Raw genomic sequence first — 24798 nt, forward strand, 5'->3', positions numbered from 1 at the left:
AAGTGCCTGAGGCCAGACTTGAACTTCAATCTTCCTGACTCCAGGTCAGACTCTCTACCCATTGTGTCATGTAGGTCCCTCACATGCTGCTTTTTGTGTACGTCACCATTGGTAATATGATGCATCACACATATGCCCCCGCTCAGGCACCACCTAGCTGCCTACCTTCCTGGCAGAGGAAGTTGCCTTATCCAGGACTTTCCTATACCAGAGAAATTACAAGTCCAGTCTTTCCCCTTCTCTTCAAAATGAACAGTAGGGGCCTGGGAAGCAAAATAAAACAGCAGCTGCAGAGCCCAGAATCTTGCGCCTGGTAAGAGAGCTACAAGAATCCTTAAAAGGAGATGATTCTTCCTTTGCACGATCCCGTTAATGACCCACGTAATAGAAGCAGTAACCCTGCCAATACGAAAAAACTACTTTTTTAGATGCTAGCCAGACAAAAAATAGCCGAGTTGGATTGAACAAATGGAGCTCTGCTAGGCCAGGGCTTTTCAGTTAAGCATTTACCCTTAGCACTCCTTAGTCATAGCCGGACCAGACGTTTGGGAACTGGAAAACAGCAAATCTATAGAACGTGGGGCCCCCACCTGAGTTGCAGGATGCAGAGAAGGAAAGGATGCCCAGAGCACTGCTTCTCATCAACGTCATTAATCATCTGGGAGGGCCAGGCAAGAGGTGCTCATTTCGATTTCCAGAAGGAAAAAAAAAACCCACAGGCATCTAAATAACCAATGGAATGTGCTGAGCATGTCTCCGGATCAGTGAGATGTAATCACCAGCTGTTCCAAAACAGGTGTCCCTCAGTATACAACAAGGATGTGTGTTACCGCCTGTGAAGTGTAATTCTGTAAAACAAATGCTACTTTCTCTTGGACTTGTATTAATTGCATAAGAAGAGATTCTTTTCTAAGGCTCAAAATAACCTATCCTCGCTTAGTTATAATAATAGCTCATGTTTATAAAAGTCTTTACAGTTTACAAGACACTCAAACATGCTGCCTCATGGGACCTTCACCTCAGCCCTGGAAAGGAAGAAAAAGGCCCCATTTCTCTACCACTTTTAAGGTTTACCAAGTGCTTACCTCACAATGAGCCAGGTGGGCAGGTAATGAAAGTATTATTATTCCCATTTTACAGATGAAGATGTTGAGGCTCAGAGGAGTTTTGGGGTTGTTTTGTTTTGTTTGTTTGTTTTGTCCAAGGTCACATAGCTATAAATGTCGAAGCTGGGTCACGTGCTCAGGTCTTCAGTTCAGTGACTCTCCACCAAGTAGCGCCACCTATTGATGGCAGCTTTTGTGGCAATGATTGTAGTTGTAATCAGATAAGATTTCTTTCCCATTTCTAGGTGTCTTAATAAAACAGAGTGAGAAAAAGAACATGGAAGGAAGAAAGAAGGAATGGAGGCAGGAAAGAAGGAAGGAAGGGAGAGAGAAAGAGGAAGGAATGAAGAAAAGAAGGAAGGCAGGAAGGAAGGAAGGAGAGATACAGGGAAGAAAGAAGGAAGGAAGGAAGGAAGGAAGGAAAGGAGGAGGAGGGAGGGAGGGAGGAAGAGGAAGGAATGAAGAAAAGAAGGAAGGAAGGCAGGAAGGAAGGAGAGATAGAGGGAGGAAAGAAGGAAAGAAAGAAGGAAGGAAGGAAGGGAGGAAGGGAGGGAGGGAGGAAGAGGAAGGAATGAAGAAAAGAAGGAAGGAAGGCAGGAAGGAAGGGAGGGAGGAAGAAAGGAAGGGAGGGAGGGAGGAAGGAGAGATAGAGGGAGGAAGGGAGGAAGGAAGGAAGGAAGAAAAGAAGGAAGGCAGGAAGGAAGGAGAGATAGAGGGAGGAAAGAAGGAAGGAAGGGAGGAAAGAAGGAAGGAAGGGAGAGAGGGAGAAAGGGAGGAATGGAGGGAGGAAAAAGAAGAAGGAAAGCTACTTTACAGCATAATAAAGTGTTCTACTCTAGTATTTGCCCTCTGCCATTGGTCGCCATCCAATCCTTTTCCCCAGCCTGACACAAAGTTTATATGAGCCATAGAAGGAAGCCAAGGGCTCTGACCTCAGAGCCCATGACTATTTTTAATTTATCCTTCCATGCTTAAATGCATGTAGGGAGAAGAGAAATTTTATTATAGCTGAAGGAATTAAGAACCATTTGTCCACTGAGCCCTATCCCCTCCAGTCTTTTTCATTGAAGTTATAAAATATTCTGCATGTACTTAAGCTAGCTAGTGGTGGATGAAGGCATTGAAAGTATTTACCCACTCTAACCTGAAGATTAGGCTGGCCTAAGAAAGCTGCCATGAGGAGCAGCTAAACTAGTTCAAAACCTCAGACTTCTGAGGAACTCTCCCTGTGGTAGATGGGGGTGGGTCTGAGTCTGGCTCACAGAAGAACTGACTCTCTGTGGCTGTGACTCTGTGTTTTGACTCACAAAAGTGCTGTCAACACTCCCCTGGGAGAAGGAGGGAATTGGGGCAGCTAGGTGGCGCAGTGTATAGAGCACTGGCCCTGGAGTCAGGAGGATGGACCTGAGTTCAAATGTGGCCTCAGACACTTGACACTTACTAGCTGTGTGACCCTGAGCAAGTCACTCAACCTAGATTGCCTAGCAAAGAGAGAAAGAGGGAATCTAGCAATTTCAATTTAACAGAAAACCAGCAGATAGATGTCAATAGCAATTTAGTGGATAATAAACATATAGATGTCAGCATAATGAAATGATCAGATTGATTCTGTGTCTTTTTTTAATTGATCCTATTTGTAATTAATTGATTTTGTACTGTTTCTACCTAAGTCAGGGGTGTGGAACCTATGGCCTTGAGGCCACATGTGGCCCTCTAGGTCCTCAAGTGGGACCCTTTGACTGAATCCAAACTTCACAGAACAAACCCCCTTAATAAAAGAATTTGTTCTGAAAAACTTGGACTTGGTCAAAAGGCCACACTTGAAGACCTAGAAGGCCACATGTGGCCTCAAGGTCACAGGTTCCCTATCACTGGCCTAAGTCATTAGGCTCAGAAATTCAGCTGGACTGTAATGAGTCAAGTTTAGAAATTCAGTTCTCCTACTAATTGCTATTCTATTCTTGCCTCAAGGAAGTTTGTTATCCTTGAGGGATGCAGGTGGACACCAGGGAGTCTGGTACACCACCGAGCTACCCTTCCAGGATGTCTGGTTTGTTATCCAAATGAGTGTGGTCCAACATCTCTAACCTTGCAGGTGGACTGAATCAGTGATCATTTTTTAGTCACAAGAGGGAAGGAAGGGGTTGATGCTAACCCCTCATTTCCAATTTCCACCCAATCATATTGTCCCCCACACCTCAATCCTGCAATTAATCATACTGATTTTGCAATCTATGATATCATGCTCTTGCGACCAATCATAACTTGTTCCCCACCTACAAAGTCCTGTTCCTTGTTCTGCACTGCCCAAAAACTATACAAAGGAGCTGTCCTCCTCATTTGGGGTCTTAGATTTGCTGAGGAAGCTAAGATTCTATTTACTGGTAAATTAATGCTTCACTAATAAATTCATCATGCTCAGAATTTTGGCCTCAGTTTACTTTACTTTGACCGTAATAATAGCATAGCAACAAGTAAATGCCATCTGCCCACCAGCAGTGAAAACCAGTTGATATGAGAGGTAGAAGTGGCAACTTCAAAGGCAGTGATATTCCTACTGGGGCACAGACTTAGAAGCATGAATAATTTGGGCTAGATATATTCCTTTCCCATCCGTGGCATGGGAATCTATGTGTGTGCCTATAAGTATGAGTGTGAAGAGTTTTCCTGGGTATTTACCTTGCTATCATGCTTGCTTTGCTTTGACTTAATTCACCCTCTGGGTTGGTTCGTTTTAAAAAATAAAAATAAAAACCCGGGGCAGCTAGGTGGCGCAATGGATAAAGCACTAGCCCTGGATTCAGGAGGACCTGAGTTCAAATGCAACCTCAGACACATAACACTTACTAGCTGTGTTACCCTGGGTAAGTCACTTAACCCCATTGCCTACCCCCCCAAAAAAAAAACCCACAACTGATGGAGGTTCATGAGTTAGGGCTTTGATTAAATGTTGACCCAAGCTTGCATCAACCTTGGTAGGGCTTTCAAGAGCCCATGTTGAAGAGACTTCGAGCTATACACATAAATGGGTTCAAGTGAATTGGTGGTGGGACTGATAGGGATCCAAACGAAATGAAAACAAGGGGTCGCCTAAGTCTTCTCTCCTCCAGGCTACATCACACCATTTCTGGGAGATGGCACCAGCCTGTCAGCATGTGAAGTCATATAGGATTATTATGGGCTGCTTTCAGGCCTTCAGGATTTCAGACAGGATTCCCACAGGGTCTAATTTATAGCCAGGAAATCTTCTATTCAAAACCCACAGAGATTTGTTTGGGTAAAAAAGGACTACAACTGGCATAGGGCCATCCTTCCCCCTGGGCAGCTTTGTCAGGGCACAGAGCACCTGCTGACTTCTGAAAGCAACAAGGAAGCAGAAATCTGGGAGCAGACAAAGCTCTCAGAGCCTTTTGTTTCAGTGTATCAACAACTATTCCAGGGATGTTTATTATACATCTGATACCATGCTAGTCATTGTAACACTTATGCCCCCCATGCCCAATAAACTTGAAATTCAGGTTGTAAAGATAAGGCACCCACTGGTGATACAATTATCTTTTTTAAAATTATTTATTTATTTTTAGTTTTCAACATTCACTTCCATAAGATTTTGAGTTTTAAATTTCCCCCCCCCTTCCTCTCCTCCCCCATCCCCAAGACTGCATGTAATCTGATATAGGCTCTACTTATACATCCATATTAAGGATATTTTTCACATTAGTCATGATGTAAAGAAGAACTAGAACTAGTGGGAGGAACCACGAGAAAGAAGAAACAAAACAAAACAACAAAGGAAAAGGAGAGCAAATAGTATGCTTCCATCTGCATTCAGACTCCAAAGTTCTTTCTCTGGATGTGGACAGCATTTTCCATCAGGAGTCTTTTGGAATTGTCTTAGATCATTGCATTGCTGAGAAGAACTAAGTCTATCAAAGTCAGTCATGGTGATACAATTATCATGCAGTTCTGGGCAGAATGCATACATATGTGTGTATGAAGAATGCCTATTGGCCAGATGATAGGCAGTTGGATAAAAAATCTATAGAGTTCAGCAATGTGTGTGTGTGTATGTGTGTATATATATACACATGTATATATATACACACATATGTATAGATATGCACATATACACATATACGCATAAATATGTATACATGTACAGGTATGTATACATCTGTATATAGATACATATGTAAACAGGGATAATAATAGCACCTATCTCCCAGGATTATTGTGACAATAAGGGGAAAGGAATAACATTTATTAAGTACCTACCATGTGCTGGGAACTATGTTAAGTGCTTTACAGTTATTTTCTTATTTGATCCTTATTTAAACAAGAAACAAGTGACATTTTTATCCTTGTTTTATAGTTGAAGAAACTGAGGTAGAAAGAGGTTGTCATTTGTCAAGAACTGCACAGCAAAGTAAGTGTCTGAGTCCAAATAGTAACAATAATAATAACTGCTAACATTTATATAGTACCTGCAATGTGCCAGGCACTGTACAAAGCGCTTTACAATTACGATCTCATTTGATCCTCACAACAACCTTGGGAGGTAGGTGTTGCTATTATTTCCTCAGTTGAGGAAACTGAGATAGACAGAGATTAAGCGATCTGAGTAAGTATTTGATGCCAGATTTGAACACAGGTCTTCCTGACTCCAGGCCCAGCTCTCTATCCACTGTACCAATTAACCATAAAATAATAATTGTAAGGCTCTTTGCCAACCCTAAATTGCTATATAAATTGTAGTTATTATATATACATAGATGTACATATTTATATGTGCATATGATATTCCTGTATAAATACATACATATACATATGTGTATGTATCTATCCATATAGATGGTATAGATATAGACAGACATAGATGTGAATATGGACAAAGATATGGATATGATATGATATGATATAACATGGCATGACATGATAGGATATAACATGATATATTGTATGGTGTGACATATGATACGATACGATATGATACGATACAACACAATATGATATAGGACAGGATAGGACAGGGTAGGGTAGGGTAGGGTAGGGTAGGGTACGGTAGGGTAGTGTAGGGTAGGATAGGGTAGGATAGGAAAGGATAGGATAGGATAGGATAGGATAGGATAGGATAGGATAGGATAGGATAGGATAGGATAGGATAGGATAGGTAGGATAGGATAGGATAGGATAGGATAAGATAGGATAGGATATGGTTATATCTTGGACAGTCCCTGCAAATGGACAATGAGATAATGACCTGGGCCCTGAATTGCACAGAAGGAGGGGAGTAGGTTAGGGTGCCTATGGGAAATCACAAAATTCATGTAATGCTGCCAATATTCTCCCTGAACAAAACTTTTTTAATACCAACCTTCTTAAGAAGAGGCACATAGCCTAGTAGATAGTAAATCAGCCTCAAAGTCAGGAAAGCCAAAGTTAAAGTCCTGCTTTTGACATATGGTGGCTCTCTGACTGTGGGTGAATCATTGAAGCTCTCAGTGTAATAAAAGTCACAGAGGTAGCACAGCCTCCGTCTGGAGAGTTTCCTTACTGGGCGTTGCCTAGATGTGTGAAATCACAGGCCCTGTCCCTATCCCAACTTTGAATCCCAATATTCTTCCAACATTGCTGTGTGGCTCTTAGTCATGAGACCCTAGTCTCCAAATAATTTTAAATGAAGATCACCCAGAAGACAATGGAGAGGCTACAGCACATAACACAGGATGAATTACAGAGGAAAAGCTGTATGAAGGATGTCCTCCATTGATGTGGGACCCAAAGAAAAGATACAGTCAGCAGAGCAAGGGGAGACTGCAGTCAGAGAAGCCAGCTAGGAAGCTACTGCAGTGATTGAATCCAAAGAGTGCCAAGGGCCTGGACTAATGTGGTGGCAATGATATGAAGACTGACATCTTGCATTTAATCTTATTAACAATATTACATTGCTTAGTGCAGAACTTAACACAGTGCTGACCCATAACATGTATTTCATAAATGTTTGTTGATTGATTGATTAAGCTATTAAGAGGGCAGCTAGGTGGCTCAGTGGATAAAGTGCCTGGCCTGGAGTCACAAAGACCTGAGTTCAAATCGAATCTCAGATACTAACTAGCTGTGTGACCCTGGGCAAGTCACTTAATCCTACTTGCCTCAATTTCCTCATCTGTCAAACGAGCTAGAGAAGGAAACGACAAACCAATCCAGATCTTTGCCTAGAAAATCCCAAATAGGCTATGGAGAGTCAGACAAGACTGAACAACAAAAAGCTATTTAGAAGGCCATAGTTCTACAGATTTATCATCATTATTGCATCTTCTAGAGAATGAATCCAAACGTATTTTGTTATCTGTGTTTTATAAGTACTTTAGGATCACAGATTTAGAGCCAGAAGGGATCTTAGAGGTCTGTCACGATCACCTCATTTTACAGATGAGGGATCTAACACCCAAAACGGTTAAGCTGCTTGATCAAGATCCCCCGAAGAGCAGAGGCAGAGGAACTGAGATCTGAGTATGAGTCATCTTCTTTCCACTCTACCTACCACAAGTCTTTATAATCCACCCACCTCCCCACATACACCAGGTACTCAACAAGCGTTGCTGACCAATCATTATGTGAAAGAACTAAATGATCCGGGGTACTAAAGACCACTAGGTTTCCAGGGCCATAGCTCTGGAAATCAGCTTCCAGCTTGCCCATTGCTTTGGACATGATTTTTTGGGTGACAAAGAGACAATGCTTTCAAGGCAACAACTTTTAAGTCCATTGTAGTGCTTTTTGGAGACGTTATAAAACTTCCAAGCAATACATCGATTGTCACCATTATAATATATAAGAAACAACAATAGGAAAAAAAAGAAAAACAACCAAACAAAATTATTCTTCTTTAGGTTGTTAGAGTCAATCCTAAAAGTCAACGTGGCATGGTGGATAGAGGGCTGACCTTAGAATCAGGAAGACCTGAGTTCGAGTCACTTCTTTGACATGTACTAATTCATATAACTATGAGTAAGTTACTTAGCATCTCCATAACCCCCAGACAATTCTCCAACACTACAAGTGCCATATCTGCAGTGATCCAAATCTGCCACACTGAAGATATCATTTGTTGTTCAGTCATTTTTCAATCATGTATGACTTTTTATGACCCCATATGGGGTTTTCTTGGCAAAGATACTGGAGTGGTTTGCCATTTCCTTCTCCAGCAACAGATGAGGAAACTGAGGCAAAGAGAGTTAAGTGACTTGTCCAGGGTCACACAGCTAATGAGAGTTTGAGGCCAGATTTGAACTCAGGAAGACGAATCTTCCCTGACTCCAGGCCTGGCACTCTCTCCACTGGGCCACCTAGTCATTCCTGAGGATATCAGAGGTCTGGTCAAAAATAGAAATTTCTCTTTAAAGTCAAGCACAAGTTTTTCCTAATTAGCTGATCACATGCTACATGTTCTATTGTGTATTGTGATTACTTTTAATGAATCTATACAAGGAGTAAAGATACCACATAAACTTAAGCCCATCTAATGGTGTCTAACTTCCCTACACTTAGTGAAAATATGGCACACTTATCAAAAAGACAGGATTTTCCAGCAGATGGGGGCTCAGAACTACTCTTCATAGGTAAATCCATACTAACCGTATTCCTTAACAGAAGTGCCCAACTTGCGGCCCACAGGCTAGTCCAGAGTGTAACCCAAGCAGATTAAAATGTAATGGGGAAATGTTTAACAAAATAAATAAAATATAATGTTGTGGGAGAAATATCTCCTTTTGGAGCTCATGTGGTAGGTAACTGCTGCCCAAATAGATCTACCCCAATGCAGAAATTATAGAAGTAAAAACCTAGATTTTATTATGCTTAAGCACAGCTTCAGAGGTTTAGAAAAATAACCCCTGAACCCTGATTAGTATTCTATCAAGATTTCTGATAGACAAAAATTACATCAGAGTGACAAAGAAATGATTATTTTACATATTACAATCTCATACATTCTTTTAGGTTATAAAAGTTGTTTTTTTTTTAAAGACAGATTCTTAATGCTTCTTTCAAATGTCACAAAAGCTGAATAAGCTTAGTTAAGCAGAATCATAATCTCAATATATCCATTAAGGAAATAAATCTAGTTAAACAGACTCTATAGGTAAACTAAGTCAGGTTACAGATTAAACTACATTTAGAAGGTTCTCAAAGGAATGATTGAGAGGGGAAATTTACACACTTACAGAATCAGTATTAGTAGAATCCCTTCCTCAAGACAAACTACTCTTTTTGGCTTCCTGGCTGAGGAATGTATAGGGTCTTAAATAAATTTTCACATTCCATAGGACAGATTTTAGCCAGCTCAATAACCTCCTAACTAAGAGAAATTTCCCTCCACAAATACTAAAAATTAATCAAAGAAAAGAAAAATTAAATATCCCCCTAACAAATATAATGTAGTTAATGTTTAATTTGTGGTCTTCTAAATCAATATGTGGGCCATAGAAATCTGTTTCTATTTGTATTTGACACGACTGACTTAGGGTAATAAGCATGGACACATAGTCAGGACTTAACAAATGTTCGTTGAACGAGGGAGAGCTGGGGTATAAAAGATGGCTAAATTCTCAGAACCATCAAGAGCCCTGCACTTGCTCAGCACCTCCAGCTTCAGCAGCACAGAGTGAAAGACTAACAGAGTGAGTGTGCTTGAGGGGTTTTTGCTTTGTTTTGTTTTTTTATTAATAGGATCATGTTAATGGCTAGCAATGCCATCTGGTGGTTAAATACAGATCTCATTACGTCTTAAACCCCTTTAAACTCTTAAAACCCTCAGAGAGGTGAGGAACCTGCAGCCCACAAGTCCTTCTAGGTCCTTGGGTGCAGCCTTTTGACTGAGTCCAAGTTTAACAGAACAAATCCTTTTATTAAGAGGATTTGTTCTGTGAAGTTTGGATTCAGTCGAAGTGCCGCACATGAGAACCTAGAGGGCCACATGTGGCCTCATGGCCCCAAGTTCCCCACCCCTAATCACTTTCTATTCCTACCAAATAAAGTTCAAACTTCTTAGATTAGCATTCAAGGTATCCCATGCTCTGTTGAGCATCAGCCTACCTTTCCAGCAATTCATCTCAAACTAGTCCCCTTATGTATTCTGTATTCCAGCTAAATTAAATTTCTCAACATTGCCAACGCCCCAATTCCCCCATTCTCCTATTGAAATCCCACTTACCTATTAAAGCCCAGTTTAAATGCTGCCTCCTCCAAAACCTTCCCTGAGCCCTATCCACCCTCTCCTCAGCAACTAGCCTCAGAAGAATCAATGAGATTCTCTTGGACATTATGTAATATTGGTTTTATACTTCTTTTATGTGCTTATCACGTATCATTGTATGTTATATTTATTTTTATATGTGCTACATTCCCTTTTTTAGAATTTGTAGACTCCTGTATCTTATTTAATCTTATTTAATATTCCATTGATTAGCACAGTGCTCTGAACAAAGGAGGCTCCATAGCTGAAGCCTATCTTTGAATTTGTGCCCATAACTCTATTATGCTGTTTTTGTGGTGCAGTAGATAAAGGTCTGGGCCTGGCATCAAGAAGACTCATTTTTGTGAATTCAAATCTGGCCTCAGACACTTACTAGCTGTGTGACTCTGGGCAAGTTACTTCACCTTGTTTGCCTCAGTTTCCTCATCAATAAAATGAGCTGGAGAAGGAAATGGCCAACCCCTCCAGTCTTTGCCAAGAAATCCCCAAATTCATGAAGAGTTGGACACAACAGAATATGACAATGACAACAACAATGTGTCTATGCTGGTCACCTGTATCTCCATTTGAACTTACTGTCCCTGTCTAAAGTTAATTTTTATCATACTCTCCCCTCCCCTATTTGCTCTGCAATCTTAGCTGTTGACTTCATGCTGCTTATTTAAAATATTTTTTCTTTCTATTCTCTATTTGAGATAAAGCCTTGGACTCTGACCTTGGCTTCTCGGAATCTCTTTCCTGCCCTTTCTCTCCCTGGTACATGGAACTCTTAGACTGAACTCAGATAACCCTCCAGAGTTACAATATTCACGAGTCCCTGCTATGCATCTACAACCATTGACCTTGTCATCTACAATGCCCAAAGGCTTGATCCAGCTCTTATCTCTAGCCCTTCCCAGACTGGCTTGTTTTGCAGCTGCTCTTGATCCCTTCGTGACACCATATTCTTTCCAGTTTAGAATATCCCAGGCATTTCTTAAAATCTCTTCAATCAAAGCCTGAATTTACAAATTGTTTCACATTTGGAGCCAATTTTAAAATATTTGAAGTTTTAAAAATTCCTTTAACTTTTTAGTGTTGGTATTTAATATTTTTATTTTCACTTCTAGGATCAAATATGCATCAAATATATCATATATTTATATATGATACATAATAAATGTTATGGTATGACTATAATATATTATAATAGCATCTTATAAATATTTATACATTATAATTATATTATAAATATAATGTCATACATATATTTATATATCAAATATAAAATCTTCCGTTCAAAGCCCTTCATAATCTGTTCCTTCTCCCTCCCCACCTTCTGAGTCTTCTTAAATTTACATTCCCATACCCCACCCACCTACGAATTCTGCAGTTCAGTGACCCTGACCTCTTTGCTGTTCTCCATACAAAGACTCTTTGTCCCTTAATTACCAGCATTTTCAATTAGCTATCCCCCAGACCTGGAATTCTCTCTCTTCTCATCTCCACCTCTTGGGTTTACCTGGCCCCCTCCAAGTCCCAGCCAGAATTCTGCCTTCTACAGGAAGCCTTATATGCTATCCCTCTTATTTCTAGTGCCTTCCCTCTGTTGATTATCTCTATCCAGTATATGTAGTGCTCATACATTGTCATTTGCATGTTATTAAGTGACTTGCCCGGGGTCATACAACTAGCAAGTGTCTGAGGTTGGATTTGTCACCTCCTTGACAGCAAGACCGTCTTTTGCTTTTCTTTGTACCCCTAGTGTTTAGCACAATGTCTGGCACATAGTAGGTGCTTCATAAATGTTTCTTGACTGACATGTATCCAACCTCATACTTTGATAAGAAAAAAAAATTTTCCATGAATACAATTTCCTGCATGGAAATACTAATTATGCCGCCAGGAGAGGGTGCTCTAGGGTCATAAGAATATCAACCAAGAGTCCCTCTGGATCTTCCATGAAGACATTGCCTTTTTTTTTTTTTACATAAGAGTGGAGTGTACTTTGTCTCTACAGCATTTTATCTTATCAGATGTTAGTAAGAGGCAGCAAACAACCCTTGGCTATGTGTATGCCCCTTTCCTCCAATTTAGTTATCTCTCATCCTACCCTCTTAGGTTTTTAACCTGGGCGTTAACTTCATAATAATAATAATAAGGAACATTTACATAGTGATTGCTATGTGCCGGGCACTGCATTAAGCACTTCACAATTGTTATCTCATTTGGTCCTCCCTCACAAGAACCCTGCAAGGTAGATACTACTATTATCGCTATTTGAGATGCCAATGTACATCCAATGCCTTGGAAAAACACAAAATTAGTGAACTAAGACTACAGCAATTGGGCCAATGGTGTTTCAGACAAAGAAGAAAAAAGGAAAAGGAAAGAAAGGCCTGAATATAAAAATCTCTTTTAATCATTTTACAAATCCCATTGAGCCCATTTTACAAATCATTGATTCATTGATCCCCCTCTTATTCTCAGAAACGAGCTGGAATGCATTGCTCATAGTAGGTATTAACAAAAATTAAAGAAGAGAAGTTTGCAGTATCATATCTTCATACACAAAAATCTTCCCCTTGTTATTTTCTTTAAAATTTTTATACTGTGATTGAACTAGATTTTCACAGTATTTTAAAAATGAAAATATTGGGGCAAAGGAAAAAATATGTAAATACCATGAGTTAATGACCTAGAATATCTTTGCACTAAACTAAATTATTAGTTGAATGTTATTTAAAGTATTCAGAGGGCAAAGAGAAAGATTTGGGGAGCACAAAGTAGAAATTTGAGGGAGCTCACATCTTTGCTAAAACAGGGTTAGCTCAGTTGATCATAGCATAGTGCCAGTGAGACAAAGGTTAAACGTCTGACCACCTATCAGGGCCAGGTATACTAATTCTGTTACAGGATTTTGTTCCAAAGGTTGTTGCCCTAACATTGATTGACTAACCAGGATATCTGTCTCATTTGACATAGTTGGCACAAGGTCAGGAAGAATGAACAAATCAACACAAACTTTTCACTGTTGCTGGAAAAACAATTCCGAATGGGTGTCCTGCTAAAAAGCAAAGGAAGGAAGGAGGGACTCATTATACTCAGTGCCAGTTTTAACCATGATACATTTCTAGAGGCAGAATCAGAAAATATAATATTGAAAAATGTGATTAATCTTTGGGTTAAAAAGACTTTACGGGCAATTACTACTTTCGTCACTAGATGGCACATAGGCACTGGCAAGGCGAAATGCTGAATGAATTTTACCTTGAAGTTCACTTTAGAGATGGTCAAAAACTGTGGGATGAGTAGGTTAAGGGGGTTAGAAGTGAAATATAGACAATACTGTCATTGTTTGCAGAGCAGATTTGTGAAATGGGGAGAAAATGAGGAAATGTCTGAGTAAAAGACAACATGGAGGACCTGTAACCCATGATTCAGAACTCTACACTCTAGGTTTACACAGATTGGGTTTAATTTATCTTAGAGGGCTATGTTTCCAATTCATAACTCTGACTTATTTGGCCCCCATCCAGAGTTTCCTCTGGAAACCTCAGAATATGGCTACCATCTGGATTTCCATCTCCACAACAGCAGCCTTTCTACCCTGGAGAGACCTCTGACCAGAGGCCCACTCTTTTGACTGGTGAATCTCCAGCTGGAACTACCATTTCTTCATTATTGGTTCCTCTCAGTTCTCTGTATTTCTTCACCTGCCTTGCCCCTGCATAGGTACTCAATTCCAACCTTCACTCACTCCTCTTATGTGTTGTCTTCCCCTCCTCCCAACTTTAGAATATTAGCTCCTTGAGGGTAGGGACTATCTTGTTTGCTTATATTTGTATCCCTAGTACTTATCATGGTGCCTGGCATGTGTTAAGGGCTTGATAAATACTTGTTCCATCTGTCTATCATCTATCTATCTATCTATCTATCTATCTATCTATCTATCTATCTATCTAATCTGGCTGTCTTTATCTCTAAATGTGTAAATAATTGCCATTTCCATGCAAACATTCAAGGTAACAATGCATATCAGATATAGGACAGCCTTGTTTCATTCCATAAACACAAAGGGTTCACAGAAGTTCATAAACAGTCAAACTTCAATTTTCCTCCCCTTCCAAGTTAATCCCACCTTTACTCTAAGGATCTGTAGAGTCCTACAGACTCATGGCTCCACTCTGTAGTTCAGAAAGTGAATAAATTTTTAAGTTTCTAGAGAGACAACCTCTGAATGGTCCAATGAGTTCACCTTAACCCCAGGAACCTGCAGGCTTCCTGTCTTTTAGTACTTTCTGAAGGTTTTGAACTTTTCTAAGAAGGAAAAGAACCAGAGGTTGCTAGAAAAGCAATCCCTCAGTCTCACTTTCTTACCCCAGGCCTCTATATAGTCTTCCAAATTCCTGGTGCCACAGGTTCATAGTGTCATTCTACAGTTTGAACTCCTCTAGAAGGAAAATAAACTGGAAACTGCCAGCGAGGCAATCACTTTCCCATTAGACATTTGCCATATAAATAATGTACAATGACGGTAGAAGACAGAGTTCCGATTTGTGTTCAGTCGCTTGCTGCTCCTTTTACATTACATGCTACATTACATGCTCAATCCTTAATGTCTCCAGTATCATGGAAGATCCTTGAGCTTCCTTATTTTTCATTTTGTATTTGTATCCCAGCACCTAGTATAGTACCTGACCCATAATAGGCACTTGATGAATGCTTACTGGGCTGGGCTGGGTTGGTCCAGAAACTTCTCCAGAAGCTGAGGTTTCGGGAGCTCTTATCACTCCTCCAGGAGAACAGGGGAAAGGGGAAGGGAATAACCATTTATATAGCACCTACTATGTGCTGGACACTGAGGTAAGCACTTTACAAATATTATTTCATTTCATCCTCCCAACAACACTGTGAGGTAGGTGCTGTTACTATCCTCATTTTACAGTTGAGGAAACCGAGGCAAACAGAGGTTAGATGACTTGCCCAGGACCACACACAGATAGTAAGTGTCTGAGGCAGGATTTGAACTCAGGTCTTCCGGACTTTTGGGTTTGAGGACTTTCAATATTCAGCCACATAGTTACCCTTTGTTGTGACCACATTTTTGAAAGCCTGTACCACCTCTATGACTGCTTCTCCAAGTATGACTTCACATTTGTCCTCATTAAATTTCATTCAATTGGATTTGGTCCAATATGCTGGTCTGTCAAGAACTTTTTTGACCCTGTCTCTGTTATCCAGGGTGTTAGTTATCCCTTCCAATTTTGTGCCACCTGAAAATTTGCTGAGCACACCTTCTATGCTTTTTTCCAAACCATTGGGGGGGGGGGGAGTTAAACAGCCCAGAACCAAACACAGATCCCTGGGGCACTCCACTAAAGATCTCGTTGAAAATTGACATTAAATTATCAATTACTACTTTTTGCTGAAAGCTAGCAAAAACTATGTTGATAGCATTTGCCTGATCTGCAAGTCTAATTACTCTATCAAAAAAAGGAAATAAAGTAGGTCTCTAGACCTACTTTATTCTAATAACCTATCTAGATGAAGCCGTGCTGGCTATTTATGGTCATTACTTCATTGTCTATCTGTTTAATAATCATCCCTTTAACTATAAATTTAAGCTTTTTTCCAGAAATCAAAGTTAAATTCACCAGCCTACATTTTGCAGGGGCAGCTGGATGATGCAGTAAATAGAGTGCTGGGCCTGGAATCAGGAAGACTCCTCTTCCTGAGTTCAAATCCCACCTCAGACACTTACTAGCTGTGTGACCATGACCTTGTTTGCCTCAGTTTCCTCATCTATAATATGAGCAGGAGAAGGAAATGGCAAACCACTCCAGTATCTTTGCCAAGAAAACACCAAATGGGGTCACAAAGAGTCAGACATGACTGGAAATGACTGAACAACAAATAGGTTGCAGATTCCATTACTTGTGATGGGCAAACTGTGGAAAGTTTGAAATTTAAAAAGCAGATTTCAAGGATTTAAAAAAAAAAATAGGTTTCCATGGTCTCTTTCCCAAAAGGTACATTATTTTGGCTCTAGCAACCCGAACCTTCTTGTTACGGAGAATCACAAGTAGCAAAGAAGTTCCACTCATTGATTCTTCTACCTTTTGGAAGACAAATTATTAATAAGTCAAGAAATTGTTAGCAGAGAATTCCAGAAGACATCCAGATGACTTGTGTCCCATCACTAATACAGCACATCTCCATGACAGGCTTATAATCTGCTGATCTACTTTTAATCACTAACTCATATATTTCCTCTTTCTGTCCAAGTAATTTCCTCATATAAAATCAATTTTCTGCCTCCTTTTATCACCCAAATGCTCTCCATTGTGCTGTAAAACCTGAGAAGCAGATCCTATAGGTAGCAATGATTAGTTGGGGACAGAAGAAATGATTAAGGAGAAGAAAATATATAAAATCAAATTGATGGGTTGAAATTTCCATGCAGAAGTACCAAAGTGTAGGCTGACAGATATCCCAGTTCATCTAGTACATAGACCAATTCACACAGGCCCTTGTGGATGATGTAAGCTCTTTGAGAGTAGAAATTGTTTCATTCTCTATATCTGTATCCCTAGCACCTAGCATAATGCCTGGGACACAGTAGGCACTTAATAAATGCTTTCTGATAGCCTGCTTGACTGATTTCTATAAGCCGAACTGTGTTAAGTACAATACTGTAGGGCGCTGCTGAGGCTATCAGATGGGCATAAGGAGCAAGCGAGAACTATAAAGCCATTGACCTTCAATCCTTTCCCTTCTTTGTCCTTGCTAAGCTGAGTTTGCCTTTCTGATCTACTAGAGTGCATACCCTCGCAAGCCACTCTGAAACACACATTTATAGTTTTGCCAAAGGTATCTGAAGAATAGTAATGTGAACTTTCCCATGTCTCTTTCTTTCCCAGAGCTGAGGGGAGCCAACTGTCTATATCCCCTTCCAAATTTCTTGTTCATCTTCATGCCTCCCTATCCGGGAGTTGGGGTCCTGCCCCTACCAGAGTTTGGTAGCCCTATTTAACTCCATCATCTATCCAAGATAAAAGATCTGGAGAGAGGCTGCTGAGCTCCATGCAGCAGCAGTCAAGGAATGCCTGAATTCTAGTTCTGACCTCACCACTAACTCAGGATATGATATTAGACAGTCAATTTCATCTCTTAGTCACAGTTTTCTTGCATAGAGAATAAGGATTGGACCATATGACCTCAAAATTGCTTCCAGATCTGACATTCTAAAATTCCATGATACAATGGAATCTAGTTACAACAAATTGGATCTACATAACCTAGCTCCTTCCTACATTTCCAGTCTTATATCTTATTCCTCTCGTTGTACTCAAGGATCTGGTGACATTAGTGTCCTGGCTGTTCTTCACACAACACATGCTATCTCTCTACTCCCTGCCTTTGTACTGGCTTCTCCTCATGCCTGGAATCCTCTTCCTCCTCATCTCCTCCTCCTGGGTTCCCTGGTTTCCTTCAAGTCTCAGCTTCTGTAAGAAACCTTTTTTCATTCCCTTGAACACTAGTGCCTTCTCTCTAAGGTTATTCCCAATTTAACCTGGATATCACTAGTTTATACATCATTATTTGCATGTTGTCCCCCACCCCTTCCTCATTATATTGTGAGCTCCTTAAAGCCAGGGATTGTTTTTGTCTTCCTTTGTATCCCAGCACTTAGCACAGTGCCCAGCACACAGGAGGTACTTAATCAAAACTCATTTCCTTGCCTTAATGACTTAAAAGACCCTAAATCCTTACTGAGCTTGGGAAAGGAGAAACTAATTTAGAACATGGCACATCACCAGCCTAGGCAGAAGTGGTTGTATAAGTGGAATTTAATTAGTGCTGTTACAAAACTGAAGCAAGAATAGGGAATAATTAATGAACAGTCTTTATGTTCCGCTGGCATCCACACAAGGTCAAGAAATCTTTAAACATGATCCCAGCGCATCAAGCGGACCCCCTTCGATAGGTTTACAGAAGGACACGAACAAGAGTCACAGAGGCTAGCTGGCATGGGTGGGTTGTCATCTTCAATGAGATGATCGATCCAGTTAAGCATGTATCAAAGGATGGCAATATTCCAACAGAAATCAGACTTGCCATTCGTCATTTATGCTTATTATAGATTTGAGGGCAACAAACGGTTAACAACATGGGATACCCATTCTGCTAAAATTAAGGCACCTGACAGAACTCTGGAAAGACCTTCAAAAGAAGATGCAGAGGCAAAGGGTGTGCTAATAATAATAGCTGGTATTTGAAGCATAGAACCCTTACCGTGCTCTACGTATGTTACCTCATTTGAGTCTCACAACAACCCTGTGAGGTAGGTACCCCTCTCACCCACCCATTTTCATACTCAGTTTACTTCTCTGCACCATGGAGTTCCCTCTTCCCTCAATGTGAGGGACACATGGGACATATGACCATCTCAGATACAGACTGAGTAAGGCACCAATCTCAAACTGTATATTCCATGCAAGTAAAGCTTAAGCCCTTTTAGGTAAAAAGTAAATAGATATTTAGAAGCACTCATTTTCTTCCTGCACTCCCAATGGATTATCTTGCACACTCACTGAAGTATTGCATACACTTCAGAAACCTATGGGTCTACATGACCCATTAGTGGTAGCGACCCAGAACTATAGGTCTCAATCTTTAAGAAGCCCTAGTATGTATGTTATGTAGAACTGGGCAAACTAGATCTCATACTGATTCTGCGGCAAGCATGAAAAACTGGCCAGAGACCAGTATTTGCTTCCCTTTGTGCTCAGGGAGTTCATGAGGAAAGTAGCTTCTACAATCATTCAGTATATGATAAAGCACACCCGGTCTCTCCTCAGAAAAGGGTTTTCATTAAGCAGTGGCAGCATTGTGATATCTTAACAAGCTATACAGCCATACCAATGTTTGCTCGCTGAATGGGATCACTGTTCTGAGCTATCTGGCAATGGTGCTTTGAGCCTTGGAATAGTTGTGTCAAGTGGGGCTTAAGGAAAAGAGCCAGGACTCCAAAGTGAATGTGCATTCAGACAGCGTTTCCCTCTGCAATCCCTCAGAGCCCGCTTCCTTAGTTCTAAGGTCCCCCTCTCCTCAGCTGCTCTTTAATCATTTCCCTCCGGATGCTAACTGAAGAGCTTTTTATCCCTCTGGGAATACAGGACTTCAGCTCTTTGAGAGCCTAGGAAAAAGGGTTGAGTTGGGGGGGGTGGGGCTTGTTTCTGCTGCTGCAGCTACTGTTATTTGGCCACCAAGAAACAAAGGAAAGTTTAAAAAAATAATAACAGTAAGAAAAGTAACCAAGACAATGTGAAAAGAGAGTAGCCAAGGAAGAAAAGGGCAAGGCGGGGCTGGGGAGGGACAAAATACTGCTTTTCAAGTAACTAAAACCCCAAAGTCCAGACAAAATCCAGCTTGGGTAGGTTCCTGAGAAATGGACTGGTATCCTGTAACAAAATATTTTGTGCTGAATGCCCTAACTGTGCCAAAATCATCACTGCCTTTGCCACCATCCTGTCAACAGTCATGAAGAGGAAAAGATAGGAATCTGTGGGTCCAATTAGTAAGCATCAGTATCTCCATTAAACACTGGGGTCAAGTGGAGAAAAGTTTATCATAGTACCATGTCACACAGGTCAAGATGGCAGCTGTTATGGAGTATTTATGGTGGTGAGGCAGCCAGGTGGCAAAGTGGATAGAGCACTGGACTTCAAGTTAAGAACACGAGTTTAAATCTAGCCTCAGACACTTACTAGCTCTGTGATCCTGGGAAAGTCATTTAACCTCTGTTTGCCTCAGTTTCCTCAAATGTAAAATGGGGGTAATAATGGCACCTACCACCTAAGGTTGTTGTGAGGATCAATGGCAATAATAATTATAAAGTGCCTGGCACACAGTAAGCATTACATAAATGTATATAAATGTAACATAAAGCAATCAGCAATTACCTATTGAGTGACTGCTGTGTGCTCTATATTGTGCAAAATGTTGCTGGTGTTCAGTCATTTCTCAGTCTTGTCTGACTCTTCATGACCCCATTTGGGGTTTTCTTGGTAGAGATACTGGAGTAGTTTGCCATTTCCTTCTCCAGCTTATTTTACAGATGAGGAAACCAAGGCAAATAGGATTAAGTGACCTGCCGGGGGTCATACAGCTAGCAAGTGTCTGAGGTTGGATTTGAACTCAGAAAGATGAGTCTTCCTAACTCCAGGCCTGGTGCTCTATCCACTGAGCCACCTAGCTTCCCTATTGTGCAAGGTACTCTAAGTCAAGTCAGCAAGTGTTTATTAAGTGCCTCTTATGTGTAAGTATTGTGTTAAGTGCTATAAGAGAAAAAGAGAAATATAAGATAAGAATCCTGTCCATAAAGTTGATTACAAATCTGACAGGGGAGATATGAAACAATATGACAGTATAGAGGATATCCCAGAAGTCTTGGTGTCATTTTAAGCTTTAATAACTTCAGAAATAGAAATGCTATAAACTTACAAAAATATTTGAAAGGCTAATTATAATTCTTAAAGCATTGATATGTTTATTATTAAAATTCAACATATCCACCACCTTGTGCTATACATCACTCTAATCAGTTTTCAAACATTGTAAAAAACTTTCATGAGCTGCTTCTTCAATGACTGAAAGATAGCATTTACAATCCTAGTCTTAAAATTATCCAAAGAATGAAGTTTTGATGCATACATGATGGTTTTGATGTGACACCACGAGAAAAAGTCTAATGGAAATAGACGACGTGGCCAAGGTGGCCAAGCAAGAAGAAGACCTCCAAAAGCCAGTATTCTGAGAAAGGGTCATCCAGAAACTGCCCAACACATAATGCATAAAGACAGGATGCCGCATCTAATTAAAATCAAAATTTAAATTTTGCCATTTCTAACTCACAAATCTAAATCATTGTAAAATAAGGGTAAATCATTAAAATTTCAAATAATATATTTGTAAGTTTTTAGCATTTATACTTCTAAAGTTATTAAACTTAAAAACTGCACTCAAACTTTGAGGACACCCTTTATAATTAAGAATTCAGTTGTGTAGTGGTGATCTGAAGCACTATTAGAAACATTCCCAACACCATCAGGCAGAATTGTATTACTTCTTGTTCTAGGAATGAATGAATCACTGCAAAATGTAGTGGACAGATCTAATCCAATTCAACAGACATTTATTAAATGACTACTATGTGCATAGCCCAGTGCTAGGCATGGAGGCATTGTGTTTTTTTGGAACAAAAGTCAGATGAGATCAGAAAGTAGAACTGCTTGATTCTGTATGATCCCATACTATTCTACAGCTATTTTGCTAATGCTTTATCGATGCCTTTCATGTTTTACATTCAAGTCATTTCCCAGTATGTCACCATAAACACCACCACCACCACCACCATCAGGACCACCATCATCATCACCACCACCATCACCACCACCATCACCACCACCAACATCACCATCACCACCATATTCGCCACCACCACCACCACCACCACCACTACCACCATATTCACTACCACCACCACCACCATCACCACCAACACCACCAACACCACCATCACCATCACCACCACCACCACCATCACCACCAACACCACCAACACCACCATCACCACCACCACCACCACCACCACCATCAGCACCACCATCATCATCACCACCACCATCACCACCACCACCATCAGCACCACCATCATCATCACCACCACCACCACCATCACCATCACCACCATATTCACCAACACCACCATCACCATCACCACCACCATCACCACCATCATCACCATCACCACCACCATCACCACCACCACCATCACCACCACCATCACCACCACCACCACCACCATCATCACCACCACCATCACCACCACCACCACCACCACCATCACCACCACCAGCATCACCATCACCACCATATCCACCATCACCCTCACTATTACCACCGTATTCACCAACACCACCATCACTACCATCACTGAATCCTCCCTTGTAACAGCTCAGCTAAACAGAGCAACAAAGCAACCATTTATGAGTCTATCACATCTCTAACCAGTATTTCCAGCTGGCTAGGCCCTGCCATAGCTTGTACTCTGCTGAGATAGATCTTCAAGAGCCTAGGGTCACCTCCATGGCACTGGAGTAGAATTGGTTGAAGACAACTTGTCTTATCATTAAATAAATACTTTGATGTCATGGAGATATGACCTGTATATAATTTGTTGGTACCTAGCAATTTACATGTTGTTTACGAGCTCTGGAGAGCAGAAGCTCAGCACTTAGCACAGTGCTGGGCACATAATAGGTGCTTAGTAAATGTTTACTGATTGACTCTATATATATATATATATATATATATGCATATATATAATATGTATACACACACACACACATATCTATATATGTGTCATTATAAAAACTGTCTCTCGCTGCACACCCTTACCTGTTGCATCCTTAGCAGCTGTCAGCTACACAGTTATAGTTCCTGATCTGAGCCCAGGTAGAGTTGAGCCCAGGGCAACAATGTTAGAGACTAAGGTCAAAAAAGGTTAATATAGCAAAGCTCTGTAGTTGTAGTGGTCAGGAAAAACAACAACATTCACAGTCAGAGGAGACCTACTATCTCTGACCTAAAGCTGACTTTGACTTGGAGCTGCCCAAGCCTCCCAGCTCAGTCCTATCCTACCTGAGTATCTCCTTAAAGCTTAAAGGGCATCCAGGTGGTGCAGGAGATAGAGTGGCAGGCCTGGAATCTAGAAGACCTGAGTTCAAATTGAGACACTAACTGTGTGACCCTGAGCAAGTCACAACCTCAGTTTGTCCATCTGTAAAATGGGAATGAAAATAATAGCACCTACCTTTGTGAGGATCAAAAAAGTTAATAACTGTAAGGCACTCAGCACAGTGCCCAGCACATAGTAAGTACCATATAAATCTTAGCTATTATTATTATTATTAAAGAGCCCTCACTGATCTTTGACCTAAATCCTGCCCCATTAACATTCCCTATTTGGGTCTTCTTCCCCAGGCAGGTGGGAGGGGTATCTAAAGTGCACCCCAAATGCCCTAGAGGCTCAGGAAATAACTCCATGGACTGTTCTCCATCTCTGCTCTTACCTTTTCTGCTTTAGCAGGCAGAGAGCTCTCCCCTCAGTAGAGGTAGGGTATGACATAGAGGGGATTCTTGTTCCTATGTGGGGTGGACCAAATAGCCTCTGAGGTCCTTCTACCTCTGAGATTCTGGGGTCACTCTTCCCATAGTATACCATACTAAAAAGAGTCCAAGTTGGCTTCAATATCTGTTCTTGCCCTACTGGACATAGGTAAAGTAGCAAGTGCTCATTTAAGACACAGTACTAGTTATTACTATTTATTAAGTACCCATTATGTACCAGACACTGTGAGAAATGCTGGGGATATAAAGAAAGGTAAAAAAACCAGAGCCTTTGCCCTCAAGAAGCTCATATACCAATAGGTGGAGACAATATGTAAACCACTAGTTAGGGACAAGATATATATCAGTATGGATGGGAGGCAATCTGAGAAGGAAGGGACAAGCAATAGGAAAGTAAGTGTAGTTGGGGGGGGGGAAGGGCAGAGACCAGAGAATGTCATTTGCAGAAGGTGGGGTATGAGTTGAGCCTTGAAGGAAGCCAGGGAAGCCAAGAAGCACAGGCTTGGGAGGGATATCATTCTAGGCATGAGAAACAGCCAGTGAAAACACAAGGAGTCAGGAGATGGAATGTTGAGTGGGAGGCACGTCTGGAGGCTGATGTCATTGATCGCAGAGTATGTGGAGAGGAGTAAAGCATGAATTTGAGATATCCAGAGGTCCCATCAGAGGTCCCCCTGTCAACCCAAAGTCAAGAAGTGCAAAGTCAACTGCAAGTGGTAGAAGCGACCACTGAAGTGGTAGCAGCCAAGAACAGGTGAAGCACCCACTGACAGATATGGAAGGACAATTGCCTGAGGAACACAAGGGCTCCAGGGAGAATAATCCTTGAAGAAAGAAGCGCTGGTCTTGAACTTTAGAAAGTCACTGATCCTCAGATCTCAGACAGTAACAGCTAGACTGAATTTCAAGAGGACTCCACAAAGGCAGAAAAGGATTTCCAATGCCAGGAATCAAGAGGTACCCCTTCGTCACCTGGGCTTCATGACCAGCCACTTTCATTTTGAGCCCACTCTCCCCAGAGACTTTGTATATGCACAGGAAGAGTACACCTCTGGTTTGGGGGAACAATTGTTTTATATCAGCATTTCTTCAGGGACAGCTGTTCTTGGGAAATCCTGTTTTCAAATGCTAATACAGATCAGCTAGTTCATTGGTGCCGGGAAGCCCTCCAGTGGGGGGCTTGTAAATGATAGTAGTATAAGCCCACCCCCTCCAAGTTACCCCTAGAACTCCAACAAGAGTAGGATAGTAGACAGCTTC

The sequence above is a fragment of the Phascolarctos cinereus genome, unplaced genomic scaffold, assembly GCF_003287225.1.
Source record: "Phascolarctos cinereus isolate Bilbo 61053 unplaced genomic scaffold, phaCin_HiC Scaffold_2;HRSCAF=192, whole genome shotgun sequence".
Classification (NCBI taxonomy): Eukaryota; Metazoa; Chordata; class Mammalia; order Diprotodontia; family Phascolarctidae; genus Phascolarctos; species Phascolarctos cinereus.